This window comes from Parus major, chromosome 5 (genome assembly GCF_001522545.3).
Source record: "Parus major isolate Abel chromosome 5, Parus_major1.1, whole genome shotgun sequence".
Lineage (NCBI taxonomy): Eukaryota > Metazoa > Chordata > Aves > Passeriformes > Paridae > Parus > Parus major.
In genome coordinates, this window is record NC_031774.1 from 47,479,743 (window position 1) to 47,497,160 (window position 17,418).

At 39.4% G+C, this 17,418-nt stretch overlaps 1 protein-coding gene across 9 annotated transcripts in view; it reads right to left on the reverse strand.

Annotated features, from left to right (window-relative positions):
• DICER1 (dicer 1, ribonuclease III) overlaps positions 1 to 12,191 on the reverse strand; it is a 67,094-nt gene extending 54,903 nt beyond the window's left edge. For 2 of the 9 annotated variants that reach the window (XM_015630235.2, XM_015630239.3), the window contains exon 1: positions 12,106 to 12,191. The gene's annotated coding sequence lies outside the window, so the exon portion shown is untranslated. Of the gene's footprint in view, positions 1 to 667; positions 725 to 912; positions 1,209 to 2,765; positions 6,933 to 11,427; positions 11,497 to 11,884; positions 12,028 to 12,105 lie in introns of those variants that run through there. The other 7 variants (XM_015630238.3, XM_015630233.3, XM_033515069.1 and 4 more) reach the window with 6 other exon arrangements.
• Between the last annotated feature and the right edge of the window lie 5,227 nt (positions 12,192 to 17,418).

Genomic DNA, 17,418 nt, shown 5'->3' on the forward strand with positions numbered 1-17,418 from the left:
TAATTAATCAATTAACTCCTCTGCTACACACAACTCAGAATTAATTTCTATATTCGTTTCAATTCCAGACCCTGTCTGCATTACTAACACAATATGACATTAAAAAGACACATGTATGTACACAACCCTAGTCCACAGCCATCAACTGAAGGGAGTTCCTTTCTTTGGTAATATTAAAATAGCTAGTCCTGTAATTCAGTCAGTTGTGAACTGCATTTTCAGAGCAGAACACCAACATACAAGTTTGAGTAAACTCTTCTCTAAAATCAACACAGCAGATTTTGCTTTATTCAGGAGTACGAGTTCTACAAACTCTGCTTATCATAAAATAGAAAATACACAGTGAAAGAAAGAATTCCGTCCTGTTCTTACCATATTAGTTGTAGTTTGCATCACTGTTGCCAAACCATCAATTACTATGCCTGTTATCATCTAATTACCAGTATAAGTATAGTAGCTTACTTGCAGCAACATTAAGTACTCAGCATCAAGAAAGTATGAGCAAAATCTCTGAAGTGTTCTCTTAATTCAGCAGTTGTCTATTTTCAGAAAAAAACACAACCAGATTCTGGGAGGTTGACTGGCAGCTGCATTGGCAGACCCTGGACTACCTCCCTTTGCTGCTGCTGCTGTGCTCAACTTCTGCTTTGGATATATTAAGACCTACCAAAAGAAAACAGTAACGGCCTGGCAGGTACATTCCTGGTGACTGACAAGGAATGACCTGGAAAGGAGAAGAATGAGATAAGCAGTAGAACACATCTCCACCATTCTGAATGTGGGAAACAAAACCCAAATTCACATACAATCTCTAGCACTTATCACTGTATCACTCCTCCAGTCTGGGCAGCTCTGCACACGCATCAATTCTTTCACTTAATGACAAGTACTGGATTAAGAGTACTTTCTTACCCTCATTTATTCTCACAGTACTCTGTGCAGATGACCAAATCCAGCAGGTCAGACTATGTTTCTCCAGAGGTCAATCAAACCCAGACTCTCTGAAGACATCCATGAAGCAGCACAGAAGTGAAGGGCAGCTGTAATGAACACACAGACAGACTGGCTGGATAAGAAGCAGCACTGGAAGTGCGCAAGCGACAAAGAACTAAACCTAGTTATGAGGGAATTAAAGGAAAGGAGCAAGTTTCTAGAAGCAAAACAAAAATACATGAATGCAATCAAAGATTTGGAAAAGCAGAGATATTTCAGATTTTAAAAAAAGAAAAAAACAAACCAAAAATCCCCAAACCTTACTAAAAACCTTTAGATACCAGGAATGATCAAGCATCTTAAAGTAAATTACTACACCATTAACATGCCAATACAGCAAGTACAATTAAATCAGAGGCACTAACATCCCTAATTTTGATGTATACTGATAAACATCCCAGATTTATACTGGGAAAGCTTACAACTAGGGTTATTACAAAACTATTCTATTAATTGGGAATTTCCATTGTTTTTATAGTTTTCCTTAGAAAGAAGTTCATCCATATTGATATAATTTAGGCTAATTCACAACATAGGCATCTGATTAATTAGGAGAACAGTATCACAGCCATCAATATTGCAGTAATCACACCATTTACCTTACTGCTATCCTGAATTATGTAGAACAATTTCCCCCCCCACATATCGTAGTGTATTTGGAAATAATTCATAACTCAATTAATTCAAGTATATATTATATTTATAACAATAAATAAAAGTTTAAATTATTCAGAATAAATATTTAAATACAACTGACTTTCAATTGCACTGACTTATCATTTGCTTTCATCAGCTAATGAGCAGCTTATTTGAGTAGGCATACACAGATGTATTAAGATGCCTAAAGAGGGAGATAATTGATGACTTCCAGAATGACTTAAGCAGATTATGTACCTAACTTTCAATGGAGATTTCCCTCTTCTTTCTCAGCACTGCTTTCTCAACCCTGAACAGGAAGTCTCACACTTGTTTAGGTAATGATTTTACGAAATTATCTTTTCCATAATTTCCTAATTTGCAATTCAAGCTACTTTAAATACATACTAAAACTGGTGGAGAAAACCACCAAACCACTAAGCAAAACAAAGAAAACCTCTAGACTTGTTAGACTGCTTAGATTTGTACTAGAAAAGTAGTTTTGAAATGAAATTTTAAAGGGATATGATTTTTACGTTAAAAAATACTAAGTTAGACCTTGTTGCACAGACAACACGTTAAAGAAACTGAGATTAATCAACTAAAGCAATGAAGTACATTGAAAAGGAAAAGTGCCTTAAATCCTTATGAGCAAGCTATCACTGAGAAGAGTGACCTTATTATTCCTCTTTTAGTAGGATTAACCACGTGGCATATGTAGAGTTTTTACATCACATCATTTTACCAGTGCAGTATTTCACTTTAGCTTTCTCAAATATGCTTATAAAAATCTCCAGCTGGTTGTACAGACGAATCTTTCCAGAACAATCAGTGACAAAATAAATTTCTGACATAAACAAAGCACAGGAAAGATTCTTTTCATCACTTTTCCCTCATTTTCACTCAGCAGCAAGACAAAACGCTGTATAATAAAGGCTTCCTGATCACAGCTTACCACACATTTAGTATGGCATTTATAAACCCAAACAATCACTCTTACTCTCTCCTCTACCTGCTGCCTCCACAACTGCTTCCAAGTAATCTGTGACTACATCTGAGTCAGAAGATACTAGAATGAAAGAAATCACACAAATTAAATAATTTCTTAGATTAATTAGTTTTGTTAATTCACTTACCATAAAAGTTCAGAAATGCTTGCTCCAATGAAGCTTAATAACAAATACCAGGACATGCCTGGGGGGCAAATTTTTATCTAGGCAGAAATGCCATCTAAAATGTATATCAAACTAGAGCCCAAGGTCAGCTCCTATGCTCCTCAGGTGCCTAACAGGAAAAAAACATACTGTTTTGAGTAGCACCTCTGATCATGTACCCTGTAATTAGAAAGGCAAATTTTAAATCATCTAAAGTTTTCTTAATTTGTCTCTTTAAGTAACCCTCTTGACAGTATCATAATATTAACTAAAATACTCCTGGCTTTCAGCATTGGCTACTTCTTCATAGGAAAATTACACATCCACTCAAACCATGTTCCTGAAGTGTGCCAGTTAACTGAAATTTGTAAACCTTATTTACCTTTTAAACCCAACAGGACACAAGAGTTTAGCCCACACTCAACCTGTAACATTGAAAAGCACATTGTTTACATTTTGGACCTTCTTACTTAAAGAGCCAGTATATCTACCACAGCTGCATAGTATTACAATCCAATTACAAGTTTTAACAAAAACTGCAGTCAATTTTTACCATAAAATTGAGTTTAGCCTACAGAGAAAAAAAATAAACAACACAAAAAACATGGTTTGGAAAATTTGTATAGCCTAAGCCCACCCCTAGTTCTACTCTGATGGCAGATTCATGGGATGGGGAGAAATATCTTACTCAAGCTGGGGAAAAAAAAAAACCCAAGCAAGGAAGTGTACCTGATTTGCAAAGGTAACCTACCTCTTTCAACTATTATAACTTGTTACTTTTGAATTTCCTATATAATTATATAGCAAATTCTGCTCTGGATAGTGTGGAGTCCTAAAGCTCTAATTTCAAGTGAGTGATTAAAAATTTCTATCAGGTTCATGGTAAACAAACTAGAGATTTGTTTGGGTTTGTTTGAGGATAATGATAGTCGGTTTAAAGGGTTTTGTTTGTTTCTTTTAAACTAGGACAAAGATTTTTCCCTTCCCTCACTAAAATGGAAAAACTGAGCTTTGAAGCCCATTTAAAAGCAAATGAAATTATACCCAAGATCTTGAGCACATCATTACAAAAAAACCTCACTCCACCACTTTCATAAGAATGGAAAGCTGGATAGAGGTAAACATTAATTTTTACTAAAATTTAATAACTTGAAGTTAAGTCATTGATTTGTATCTAATTGTATTAGTGTTTTGGAGCATAAAATCACTACATTTGAGGCAAAAAGGGAAATAAGTCCTAGAATTTTAAGCCATTTCTTGTACAGATTCCTAATTATGGAGTCACAACTACAAATTACCACTAGGTAAAAATGAGAGGTTTTAAACTAGGCATAACTTCAGATGTGAATTTTCCAAGCTAATAGCCAGTCTATGTATTCCATGTTGATTACTGCACTGATTATAGTTACTTTTATTAAAAGGTTGTTCATATCTCAGAATAGCTGGTAAATCAAAGATTCACCTAAAGAATTGTTGGCAAATCAAATAGTTTTTTATTTAATTTTTATAGCATAATTTTTTCTTCACTTTAGTTCCTATCCTGGATTTACCACAGCTGATTTTTATCCAAAACTCCACAAAACTACTGTCATAACACACTTGTTTACAACAGCAGCTATAAACAGTAAGTGAGGAAGTACAAAGTTGAGAAAAACGTGCTACAATTATTTCAATGAACTGGTGAGAAGTAGTAATTTGAGATTAGTTTTCATGACACTGTAGATCTGATCTGATGACAATCTAGTGCTCAATGAAGCACCCCACTGTCACTGCTCCTTCCCTTCTCTAACAGCTTTGACACTTGTCTGACTCTATGAGAGAAAAATAATTCAGGACAATATAACCAAGTTGTATTTTTTTTTCCTTGACCCAGGCAAGTTTTCTACTGGCTCAGCAATCTGAATTGAGTAGATGATATGGACCAGAGGAGTATCAGAGCTGGCATGAGGAAGAGATTGTCATCCAGTTTGACAGACACTTGAAGGCCTTCATTACAGAAAACAAGGAGATTGGATTCAACAGGTTTTTGACCATGTGATTTAGACACCAGCTTCTCTTCTCTAGTGCTACCTACTGCTGTGTTACACTAAGATCAATGAAAATTCCAAACCCAAAACATCTTCCTGTGTAGTCCAAAATTATTTAAATGGTGCCAGAGGAAACACCTAGAGGCAGCAGACTGCAGTAATGGGATGAATTGATAAAAGGTTTCAACAACTCCTAACAGCTGGCAATGTATACATTAGTAGCATTAGTGACGTACTACTCCAAATGCCTGCAAGAAATCAGCACCTGCTTCATCACTATGCCAGTCACTACATGCCCTAAAATCATTCAGTAATTCCTTGCAGACCCTCATCAACTAACAACTGGTCAGTAGACAGTTTTAATGAATCATGAATTTTGTCACTAAAAACTCATCCTGTATTCACTTTAGGCAATACATAGTCATTAGAAGATCATTTTCCAGACAACTTACTATTAATCAAGGCAGGTTTAACTTCTTAACTTCAACATAGCAAAGCATTAACTATGCAAGGATTACAACAAGGAAAATTGCTCATCTTGTGGAAGTTGATCATATGTCTTTCAAAGACCCAGGGAGCTCATAAATGTCTTTGGCATTCTTCCAATAGGTTTTTCAATTAAATACTTGAAGAGAAAAATGCATTACTTTCCTAAAACCTATACACTTTCTCCTCCAGAGCTCCATCACCCACCATGCCTCAAACTCCGTTGCTCTCAAAATGCTCAGCAAGTGGTACAGCCACCCTTCTGTTGTGGAAGATTTAATTAACTCAGCACCTTTGTGATTAATTACACAGTAAACAAATGAACTGATCTATTCAGTATACAAACCTATGGATATATTGAGTATACATTTCTGGAAATACCTGGATATATGTTTATTTTTTGGTTTATAATCTTTGAAAGTATGCAGTTTCTTGTTGCCCTATCATTTACAGCTTGCTATCTTTCTTTAGTGTCAGTGAACTCCTGAGACCAAAGCTGATAGAATTCAGTATTCTTTAGAAATAATAAAGAAAGGAAAAACTTTCTCTACATGCTTTTTTAACAAGTTGTAAAAAATTGTAAGGCAGTCCATGAGACCTTGCTGACAGTAACTGTAGAAATAATGAAAAAGATACAAAGATAATCCCATGGCTCTCAGTAACATGCTTCTGTCACTTCCCCCTTACAGCCTCTGCCATTCATACTGACTCTGTTCATTAAACTGGCAGAAAATATTAAAATTCCAATTTTCCTCTTATTTTGTCTCATGGAAACAGGAAGGTATAAGCAGCAAGAAGAACAAATGACAAAAACACACAGATCTTCCTGGGGATTCAAAAACCATGCAGCAGAAACAAAGGTTTAAAAATGTGTGTTTATTTGGGGTTACTTTGTTTTAAGAATTAGTGTACTTTTTTTATGCCCGTTATCTATCTCCAGTAGTAATTTAAGTTTCTATAGTCTTGGAGGTCATTGAGATAGCACTATGTTAGACAGCAAGAACCATGAAAAATTATCTTCAGTAGCTGGGGGGGAAAGGAGGAGCATTTGACTTTTTTCCCTCAAACAAATTTTAAGAGAGGTCACATCCCTTCTTAACAACTTTATATAGCAAGTTGACAATATGGGCATTTAACTTTAGTTGAAAGACGGCAAAGGTTGCAGATCACTAAAAAAAACTGACCGACCAGAGCTTTCGCTTGCATTGTAAGCACTCTTATGTCTTCTTCCAAAAGCAAAAGCCTAGTACCCATTGACCATGAGGGTAGAGCAAAGCACAAGTTTGGCTGCTCTGAAATACACAGCTTCAGTGAGGAATTAAAAGTCTTGCTTGAGATTGATCCCAGACACTAATATTCTGAATAAAGAAGAAATGCTATCAAGTATTATGAATTCATAAAACCCCAGTTAATAAGTCAGATTAAATACATTTAAATGTTTTAAGATAAGCAGAATATAAACATCTGAAAAATGTCTTATTTATGCACTTGAAAGTTAAACTCCAAAGGGGGTGAAAACAAAAATACCTGAATAAACTTGCCAAAACTCAGTGAGAGAAGTTAGGTCTTCTATAGTTTGAAAGCTGTCTAGAGTTCAGATCACCTCTAGAAGATTTTACTACAAACTATGAGGCAACTTTACCTTTAGATAGCTAAACCTTTTTTGTTTCTGCTTCAACAAAAAATATTTGAGAAAAAAAATATTTGAGAAAATATCATAAAAAGCCAGTAACAGTTCAAAGAAAGCTGTAAAAAACTTGGTCTAGATCAGAAACAAAGCAGACTTTGCAAACAAAAGAAACATGAACTGCAAAGGTAGCCAGCCCAGACATGCTTGCATTGCCAAATCACCTCAATGGAATCAAACAAATTAACTTTAAAAAGCAAAATGTATTTACTTCATTTCCTAAGGAAAGGAGATTTATGCAATTAGTAAGGGGGCAGAGCTAAAACTCCAATTCAGTTCTCAAAAATAAAAGATTAAAAGAAATTTCTAAATTCCTATATTTAAGACCAATTTCTTGACTTCTACCCAGCTATTTACTAGCATCTGAGCAGAAGAAAAGGCTGCTACAAGGCTTGACAGATTATCAAGAATTAGAATACAGTAGAGGAGACAGGCACCGGAAATCAGGTTTTAATAAGGGATTGATTCAAACATGCTTTTGGGGTTGGGCTTTTGTGTGTGTGTGTGTGTATTTGCACAAATGAAAAAACTCAAGCATACTGATACTTAAAACACACAAAAAAACCTCAAGGCCAGCTAAAACAGTCCCAAACTGACCACCAGTTTCCAGCAACCAATCCGTCAAGTCAGTAGCCACCCTGCTGCTTCTCAGATCTCTCACGTTCGTTCAATGAACCCAGAAGAATTAATCCTTTATGAAGAATAACAGAATATTGAAAACACGGGCAGAAACTGATCATGCCTGCTTACATCACAGAAGCACTGAGTCACTGACCTAAAGAAAAGAAAGCACAGCAAACCAAAATTTTCTACAACCATTAGCAAAGATCAAGAGAGAACACTTTTGATTTTTTGTCTTGGTAAGAAGGAACTGAGTAGTAACATCCACACCAACCCAAACACAGATCACAGACTGACAAGTGTATTGCACTTGAAGAACGGGCAACAACAAGCAGTACCGAAAGTCTCTTGGATCCAGGAGCATTTACAACAGGAGAAAGTGGAAAATATTGCTCTTTATTCTCTTTCCCAATAGAGAACAGTCTTTCAACACCTGTGCAACAACCCAAGTAAATTCCTTGTCATAAGTTTCAGTTCTCTGTTTCTTGACTGTGTGATTTTGAAGGTGACAAATACAATGGAAAACTGATTTAACTAATGCAGTCTGCAATACAGAGTAGAAATAACAAGGGAATTCCAAATATACTGCTCAGCATGCAAACTTGAAAACTGTAACATTACTAGATAAGCATGCAAGAACTATCAAAACCAAGAGTTTAATATAGTAGCATGGCATACATTAAAGTGGGCACTGCTTTGTTCTCTAGATGAAGTCTTCTAGAATGTTTATTTTAGTAACAGTCCTAAAGCCACCATACCCCTAATCAACACAGTTTAAACACCAAAATTTGAAATGTCAACAAAGACTGTAACTTCAGCTAAAAAATTAACTTCTAATTTTTACTATGTATCAAGTTTCTTCTCTTCTGGTTTATCACAACACATATGGTACTCACAAAAGGCGGAAGGATGAAAAAAAAGACATCAGGAAGGTCTAAAGCAAAATCATGCTTTCTGATCTACTCCAACTATTCCTAGCCTTCAGGATATAGCATTCTAAAAGCACACTGCACACATTTTATAGAAGCTCCTGTTCTACACAACACTAAGATAAAAGTATAATCATTCTTTAAAAGTAGCACCTCCTATATATATATATTAAACCAAACTTCTGCTGTGAGTTGAAGAAATTACTTGAACACACGAAGGTGTGATACAGATGGCCAATGGTTGGTTACACAGTCAGGCACCAGGACATAAAAGCCACCTTGCTCTTGTTCTGCCAACAGCCTATCACACTCAGTACACTCCTAGTTTGATTACCTACATGAGAGGGAAAAAGGTCAGAGAGAATTATGGAACAACAGAACAACCCATCTCAGAATGCTCCGAAGTTCCACCTGCTGCCTGATAGTGATGCCTTTTCACTGGCCCTAAAATCACGAGCCAGAGAGGTGATAAAAAGGCGGTTACCTTTACAAGGATTCTTACTGTGCACAACATGTTGGATGAACAGTGCTGGTGGATACGATTTCTATGTTTAGCAAATCAGCATAATTGACAAGAATCCCCAGTTACAGACATAGGCAATGAGGCAATTCCCCCTGGTTTTACCCTTTTCTGAAACTCACCCTAGGATAATAACTAAACTTTGCTCATGGAAATGTGCCTTGAAAAGTCATTTTGACCACGGTTCCCAGAGAACCCAACCTTGGACTGCCAGGGCATGGAGCCACTGGTGAATTTCTTTTGTCTTTCTCTAACAGAGTAGGGAAAATGCTAGCTACAAATGCAATAATAAGCTACAGAGCTACAAATATATATGTAAAGAATACAGAGAATATATAAAAGAAAAAAAAAGCCCAATTTGGTATTAATAGATTAACCTATGCCCCGAAATAAAAAACCTGTCTGTAGTCTTAGCACTCACTATAGAGCTCATTGCCCTAGAATCCTTTTCAAAATCTTCCTGAGCTCTTACTCTCACTTATATTCTAGAGCTTATCTAAGAAGAAATCAAACTATTTCAGCTTTTACCCGTTTTACTAAATAACGCCTCACTTTTTAAGAACACATGTGTTTTCAGTTCGTTTTACCAGTAACTTGCATTCAGTACAGATCAATGCACATCTAGCCAGTTCATGTTGAAAGCCAACATGGGTCAAGCAGTGATACTGAGACTCTAAGAACCTGTGCTAAAGCAAATCCATACACTTTGCTGAAAAAGTGACAAAATACTTTGCACATTTTTCAGGTGGGAAAGGAGAAACATCTACAGACTACATTAAAAAAAGCAAACATAAAAACTTGTTTTTGACCTGCAAGTTTTAGGGTTTTTTTCCATTTGTATGCTACAGATGATCGAGGTATTTAAAAAAAAAGAAAGAAAAATGTAACTTCTAGAAAAATATTAGTGTAATATAACAGACAAAATATCTTGGTTGGCTTCCCCCTTCCAGTAACCAGTGGAGGACATAATATGGAGCTGTATAATTGCAGGGCAGGCAGAAGTACCTTTCACAGACCAGCCACCTTGGTGCTTGCCAAGACTGAAAAGATACTCTTGTTTTTATAGCCTTGGATGAATTTTGCTACAAATTAATTGTTCCGACTGTCTTGTAAACTTCCGGCATTCCCAACAGACTGATGCACCATGTCTTTCAGTTACACACAGCGTAAAGGAGTATTACATTTGTGTTCAGTCTGTAGGATACAGAAATCCTTCAAAAACAGGAGAAAAAAGCAAACTATCAACGCTTCCCTCTTCTACTTTTTTCATGACTCTTTGTGATGTTTGTTATCCCTTCACTGGTATGTCCTTCCTCATGAGAAAAGCCCAGTCAATTTTCAATCTACGCTTCTCTTAGCCTAATACAACTGTCCTAAAGTAGAAGAGATAAAGATAAAATACCCAAACTGCATGTAATATTAAATATATGGACTGAGAACGGGTTTATACAATGACATATTGACGCAATTTCCTTCTCAATTAGCTGTTAATTCTGGTACTAATCACTTTGAGGCTTTGAAACCTGCCATTTCCACAGAAATATATCATCAGGATGATCTGAAGAACAACATCAGTAGCTAATTCAGGGTCACCATTTCTGAATAAATATATACGTATTTTTTAACCCTACCAATTAATCAAGTACCAATCCAGTTATGAAACATGTAAAAAAAGCACCTTCCAGCTGAAAACTGCTAGCAGCATCTTCAAAGCTCACAGACCACAGTGTGAAGATAGACAATAAGAAAAACTCTCTTAAGAGAGGAACTTACGAGTTTAGTTAGTTAATTTCAGTTAGTGTCTGTATGAACTTGCTAAAACAAGCACCACCCCCACCTACGGAACATACACGTGCAGTCAGCATTTCAACAGAGCATCCTGAGTGGCTTATGAAAAGAAAACACAGAAAACACAGTAAAACAGGGAAAACTAAGTGTCTGCAAAGTTAACTGCTTTGATTACCACGTTTAGGGAAAGAAAACGGAAGACAATCTTCCAGCCTACAAACTTTCACCACTTGGGCCCACCACGTAACTTGAAGACCAAAATCTTAACATCAAAAATACTCAGATGATCTGAAGTACCAAACATCCTCCGGACTGTTAGCAGTTAACTGAGATTCACTATTCACTTTGCGAGTCACTTTTATTAAACACTAATTTCTGGTAAGGCATAATGCGCACGAAAAATACCTTTTTTAAAAATCAGATATCAATATCACCCCCAGTTTCTACTCATGCGGTCTATCTCTGTATTACCTAACACAACAACAAAGTCCTGTACAAAATTTTATGTCTTTTTAACCTTTCATTTTTCAACGCACATTCACATAGCACACGGTCTGACTTAATCACGCTGTGATTATCCATTTACCCTGGAAAAGGATGGAAAGAAACCAAAGACGAAGGCCAAGACATTCTTATATCGCCTTTAACATCAGCAGTGCAGAGTTTAAACTCCTTTACTACCCGCCACTGCTTTCCCCGGGCACGGCGGGAGGCCCCAGAGCTCCCGGGAGGCTCCGGCGCGGCTGCCCGGGGGGCGCCGCTCACAGACAAAGCCGAGCGGGGCCGCAGCGCGGCCCAGCCGTGCGGGCCCCGCCGGCGCCGAGGGAGCTGCCCAGGCCGATCCCGGGGCCCGGGCGTCGGCACGGGCGGCCGCTGGGGCGGAGGCGGGGCAGCACTACCCGGGCCCCGGGAGGGAGGGACGTCCTGCCGCCATCCCACCCGGCTGGTGGCGGCGGCGGCGGCGGGGCCGCAGCAGCTGCGGCCAGCGGGCGCGACACACCCGCGCTCGGGCGCCATGCAGCTAACGGGGCGCCATCTCCTACCTGCTCGGACCGGACCCAGCCCGGCGCTTCCCCCTACTATAGGCCGCGTCTCATTGTGCTCCCGCCGCCGCCATTTCCCCGCCGCCGCCGCCTCAGTCCCCGCAGCTGTCAGGTCCCTCCATTCACCTGGGCCCGGGACGGCCTCCCCCTCCCTCCCTTGCCCCTGCGCTACGGCCGGCGCTACGCAAACGGAGCACCGCCCCCGCCCCTCCCGCCCGTACCAACGGGGGCCGCCCAGCGCCCGCGGCGCAACCCCGCTCCGAGAATTCCGCCCTGCGCAGTCCGCTCGCTCCGCATCCCCCACGCTATGAGAGGAAGCAGGCGATTGGCGGCCGCAGCCGGGTAAAAGGTGAAAGGTTCTCGAGGCGGCCAATGGGACGGCGGGATACAGCGACTGCCGGAGAGCCTCCGGGCGCTCACGTGCGCGCGCTCCCTCCCCTCCCCCGCCGGAGCAGTGCGGGAGCTCGGCCGTGCCCCGCGGGCGGGCGGGGCTCGCGAGCTGAGGCGGGAGGCGGCGGACGCCATCTTGGGAGGGGGGCCGAGGCCGCGGCCTTTGCTTCTTGGACCGCTGGGGCAGGGCTGGTCATGGAGAGACGGATCTGAGGGAATGGGGTTGTTCCATCGCACGGCAAGCCCTAGGGGGAAAAGGTTATCCCTTTTAGCAGTGTGGATAGAGAGCAGAACTCAGCTGTCTCATGACTGTCTAACAAAATCCCACCTTTCCACGCACAGATAGCCATTTCCAACAGAAGTCACCTTCCTGCCACAGGCAAAGCGATACTTTTCCACTGGGGAGTCTTCAGTCTTCGCTGGTGCAGGGTCCAGAAGGTGGAAGAAGAAAGGACAGCTGGAGGTGGTTGTGTTTTGTGGGCTCTCAAGGCAGCATCTCCTTCTGTCATTGCATGAGACAGATTGTTGCCTTGCTGGACCACTGGTCCCACTCCCGTATCTTGGCAACGCTCCATTGATCCGGTAGATGTTACTGGTGAATATTTTTTAAAGTGCCCTGAAATGTCTGGGATTAAACAGCTAGCATAGGGTAGGGTTTTGCCACCACCAAAACCCTTCAGCCAGAGATGAATGAGTTACATTTGTGTTAAGCCAGGGGACCAAGTGAGAGTCTCCTATTGATTGCATGTGGTTGCTCAAAGACTAGAAGGTGATCGGCCTTGGTGCCTGATAAAGAAGATGACCACAAATGCAATGCCACTTCTTGCCAGCCACTGCCCATGTAAGCTGTGCAGAAAGCAGTGTGTTTTCAACGGCAGATGAATGTCGCTGGATGTCCAGCTTTTTCCATCTGCTCTCTATCGGGGACTTGACATTGTAACACAGCTGTGCCTATGAAGTCAGTATGAAAAGATAAAGCTGACTGGAGCACTCCTAAGGTTCATTTAAAGCAACCTGAGTAAAATTACTTCAGATTCAAAGCGATCTAGAGGCCTGGAGTATTAACAAATTAAGTATTTTTATTTTCTTGGCACAAACCTCTGCTGCTGTTCAGAGCACATCTTCTGTAATGCCCACCATTATGTTGTTAAATGTTACAGTACTAGGTATTTTTCTAGGATTGAAAGGGCATCCTTCTGGTTTTTTTATGGATGGAAGAATAATTATATCCCATGACAAAAGCTGAGGAAGAAGAGCAGCTGTTCAGACTTATCCAGTGGGATCTGTCAGAGCATATGGGTCTGTTTTTCCAATTTTAGGTGAAGTACTGAAGGAAATTGGCATTTTTGATTCCTTCCAACATAAAATAGAGCAGAAAGAAACACTCCTTAGTGCAGGCCATGGTTAAATAATGAATTTTATCCATTTCAAGTAGGTTCAAAGGGAAAGCAAGCAGAATACTTAGAAAACAAAACAGACAAATGCCAGGAGAATTCTGGAAGTTATTTTCTTGTAAAACCGGGTGTCTCTCCACAGCTACTTCCTCCTTGAGCCTGCCTGCTGACAGGAGTTTTTAATATAAAAGCACAGGATACAATCTCTGCTGTTCCTTACAATCCTGTCCCCACTACCCTCTCTCCATTCTAAGAAACAGATATTTGATGTCATATATTTGTGTAATCAGACCTAACCTTCAGAGTTTAAGCCCAAATTAAAAATTTACTTTTATGTTGATTTCACAAATTCCTTACAAAGATTTTTAAAGTGAGATGAACTCATCAATGTGAGATACAATTGAAAAATTCCACATATTTCAAACTGGTTGGCATTCAGAGTTTGGTAAAAAACACACACAACCAACCATAAAAACAAAGCAAACAGGCTGTGGGATGAAAAGGACACACTGTCCAACTATTAAAATCTGGAAAAGAATAAGTAATAATGTACCAAGTAACAGCCTTCCCCATATCTTTAGTACTATAAATACAGATATTTACTATAGGGGTAACTTGTTAGTCAACAAGAAAATAGAGACACTTATCTCCCTTTTAAAAAAAATCCGTAATGGATGGGGAGTGGAGGCTTTTGTGTCTTTTTCTGTTTACTAAGATTAAAAAAAGATTCTGTTTGTGTTAGAAAAGAGGAATACTGACATTAAAAATCACTTTATCACAATGAATTGTCTTTGCTCATGCTACAGAGCTCCTGGATCCCACAGGTGGAAACCAGGCATTTTGGCTTCACTGTTCACATCAGGTTCTAAAATGGACTCTGAAGAGATTCCTTCCTGCAAGACAATGGTGACCTCTGTTGTTCCCTGCTGTTGGTACCAGCCACGACAGCTTCTGGCCTCGTGTCGCACACTGGTTCAGCAACACACTTTGAAACAAGCTGGCAGTTACCTAGGAAATACATGCCCAAGTGTTGCATTCTAGTTTCTGGCCAGGAAAAGATGTGTCTATTCTGCACTCCACTTGGGAAATTTGTCCTTGAGGCTTTCCTCTCAAGAAGCCCTAATCTGGCTATCAGGTTTTCCAGCTCATAGCTGTGAGCAGGAACTGCAGGAAAGAGCAGTTGCAATCATTTTAAACCACAGTGCTAATAACAACACCTGCAATGTATTGTGAGACAAATCTGCAGCTATGGTTATAGAGAAGGAAGTTGGAAGAAAGAAAGAAAGAAAGAAAGAATCCATTTTGAACAGATTCCATTTCTAAAACTGAAGCTTAGATTTTAACAAGGTGTTAGGTTGCATGAATCTTTATTTCACCCTAAAATGCATTAAAAAAAAAAAAAATGGCATGCTTTCTCATTTCAATGACCCAGACTTTGTAATTCCAAGGATATTTTCCTTAGTGCAAGACAACTTTGGTAATTTTTTCTTTTTTTACCCCTTTAAATTACTGTCACTTAATGAGGATATGAGCTGATGTAGTTTGGAAACTGACCCCTCTCTTCTGGAAACATTTCCCTGCTTTTTCCTTGTATTTCTCCAGACTGATGATTTCCTCCATCATCTTCTACTTACAGTCCCTATAGTGTCTCTATCACAGTGACACATCACTGAAGAAACTAAACAAATTTAAATCACTGGTAAGGAAGAAGGAGAAAAATAAATGTTTTGTTAGGAAAGAAATCCCTTTTTAATTCCCTATAGTTACCAATGGATGAAAACAAATGGGGAACAAAATTTGTATCAACCACAAGATTTGTATTCAACTCTAAGCTTGTAATTGTGTTGGCTGTTCTGGAATATTTTTAAACCAAAATTGGCTTCCAACTTCTCTAGAAATTATTTTTGGCTTATTTTGATGCCACCAAACCTACAATGGGTTTGGATGCTGTGATTAATTTTCCTATAAATTTAGGAATACATCAAAAGTAGAAAAAAAAAGTAGTCACAAAAGACTTTGATCTGACTAAAAGCATTTCCTGAACATGGACAGCAATAAGGAAAAGTTTTGCTCAGGTTTACTGATGATGTCAGCCCTTGAAGAACTGAGCACAGTACTGTTTCCTTTCAGGTTTGTGCCAGTAGGAAACTAGAGGAGCAAGGGGAAAAGGCTCTTCCTTTTTACCTTTTCTAAAAATGGGTGCAAGGTTTCTCTTTTTCCAGCCACCTGGGACTTCACCTGATGGGGTTTTTCTCCTGAAAGAGGGGAGCAGTTTCACAAGTAGCTGCAACGGCACAGTGCAAAAGAGCTGTCATACAACAGTTAAAAGAAGCTCCTAATGTCTTGAGATATACCCTTGTTAATGCTCATTTACACCTGAGAACCAAGAAATACCACTTTACAACGTATAAATCTATGTTGATTCTTGGTAACATGCAGAAAATACATATCAGCAGAGTGATAAATCTGTTTCCCAGGGTGCAGAGCAACCATAAAAAAGAAATGTAAAAATAATCAATTCAAAGTATTTACAGCAGATGGAGCTATACATTTTCCTTTGATCATATGTTATATGATATTCCAAGATAAAGTGTAGGTTGCCAAGGACTGTGGTAAGCCAGTGGTACTGTGTCACCAAGGAATGGAGTTAGTCACAGAAGGCATTTCATAAATTGCTGCAATTAGCTCTCCTGGAAATGATCCTTGTAACATCAGTAGAAGTAGCAACTCAAGAAAAGATTACCACCTTATACTGGTGTCTTAATGGAGATCACAGCTCAAGTCAAAGGCTTTGCTATATCCACTCACCAGTTTGAAGGTTCTCCAGCTCCTGCTGGCTTTGGTTTACTGCCCAGGTAAAGTGAGTCCTGAAGAGAGGATGAAGGTTTCAGTTTACACTATGAACAAGAATATGTGTGATGGCCACAGGTTATCCTTAGGAGGTCTGGGCTCCTGCACAGCCCAAGCACATACCCAGTATCAGCTCCTTATCTGAAATGAACCCTGTGCTTGTCTTTGTTGCTGCCGAGATCCAGATAGATGCAGTGTTTTTCCAACACTGTATGTGCATCATCTTCAAGCTACAAAAATTGTGATTACACACCAAGGATAAAGGGAGATTATTTTTGAGTCTGTGTCAGAATTACTTTTATCCCAGAGTAGTTATAAGAAAACCAGTCCAACAGTTCCTGTCTTACTATATTTGAATTTGAATTAAAGTTTGGATCTCATACTACCATAAAAGTTTACTCTGCTTCCACACACTGAGGTGACCCATCTTGCCTATTTGAACTTCACACCTTCCTATCCCCAGTGCACTTGCAAATTCCTAACTACAGTGTCATTAGCAAAAAAAAAAAACCAACAAAAAAACCCCCAATTAAAAACAGAACAAAAAACAAACCAAAACAACACAATCAACCAAAAAAAAAAAAAACCAAAAAAATGCACCAGCAAAGTGTATTTAGACAGTTTAAAGTCTTGGTAATGAAAAGTGGTAGTTCCATGCCACTGGAACATTTGGTTCTGGAATCCCTGGAAACATTTGGTCACAGTGAACAGGTCTGTGAGCAACCTGATGGTGGAGGTGCCTATGGCAGAGAAGTTAAACTTGATAACATTTAAAGTTTTTCCAGCCTAAACCGTTCTGATTCTGGAAATCTGCATTGCTAACAGGACTGGACCCAAATACCTCAAATTCTCAACAGCACCATGAGTATTTTCTTGCTATGTACGCTTAGGTGTGGGGGA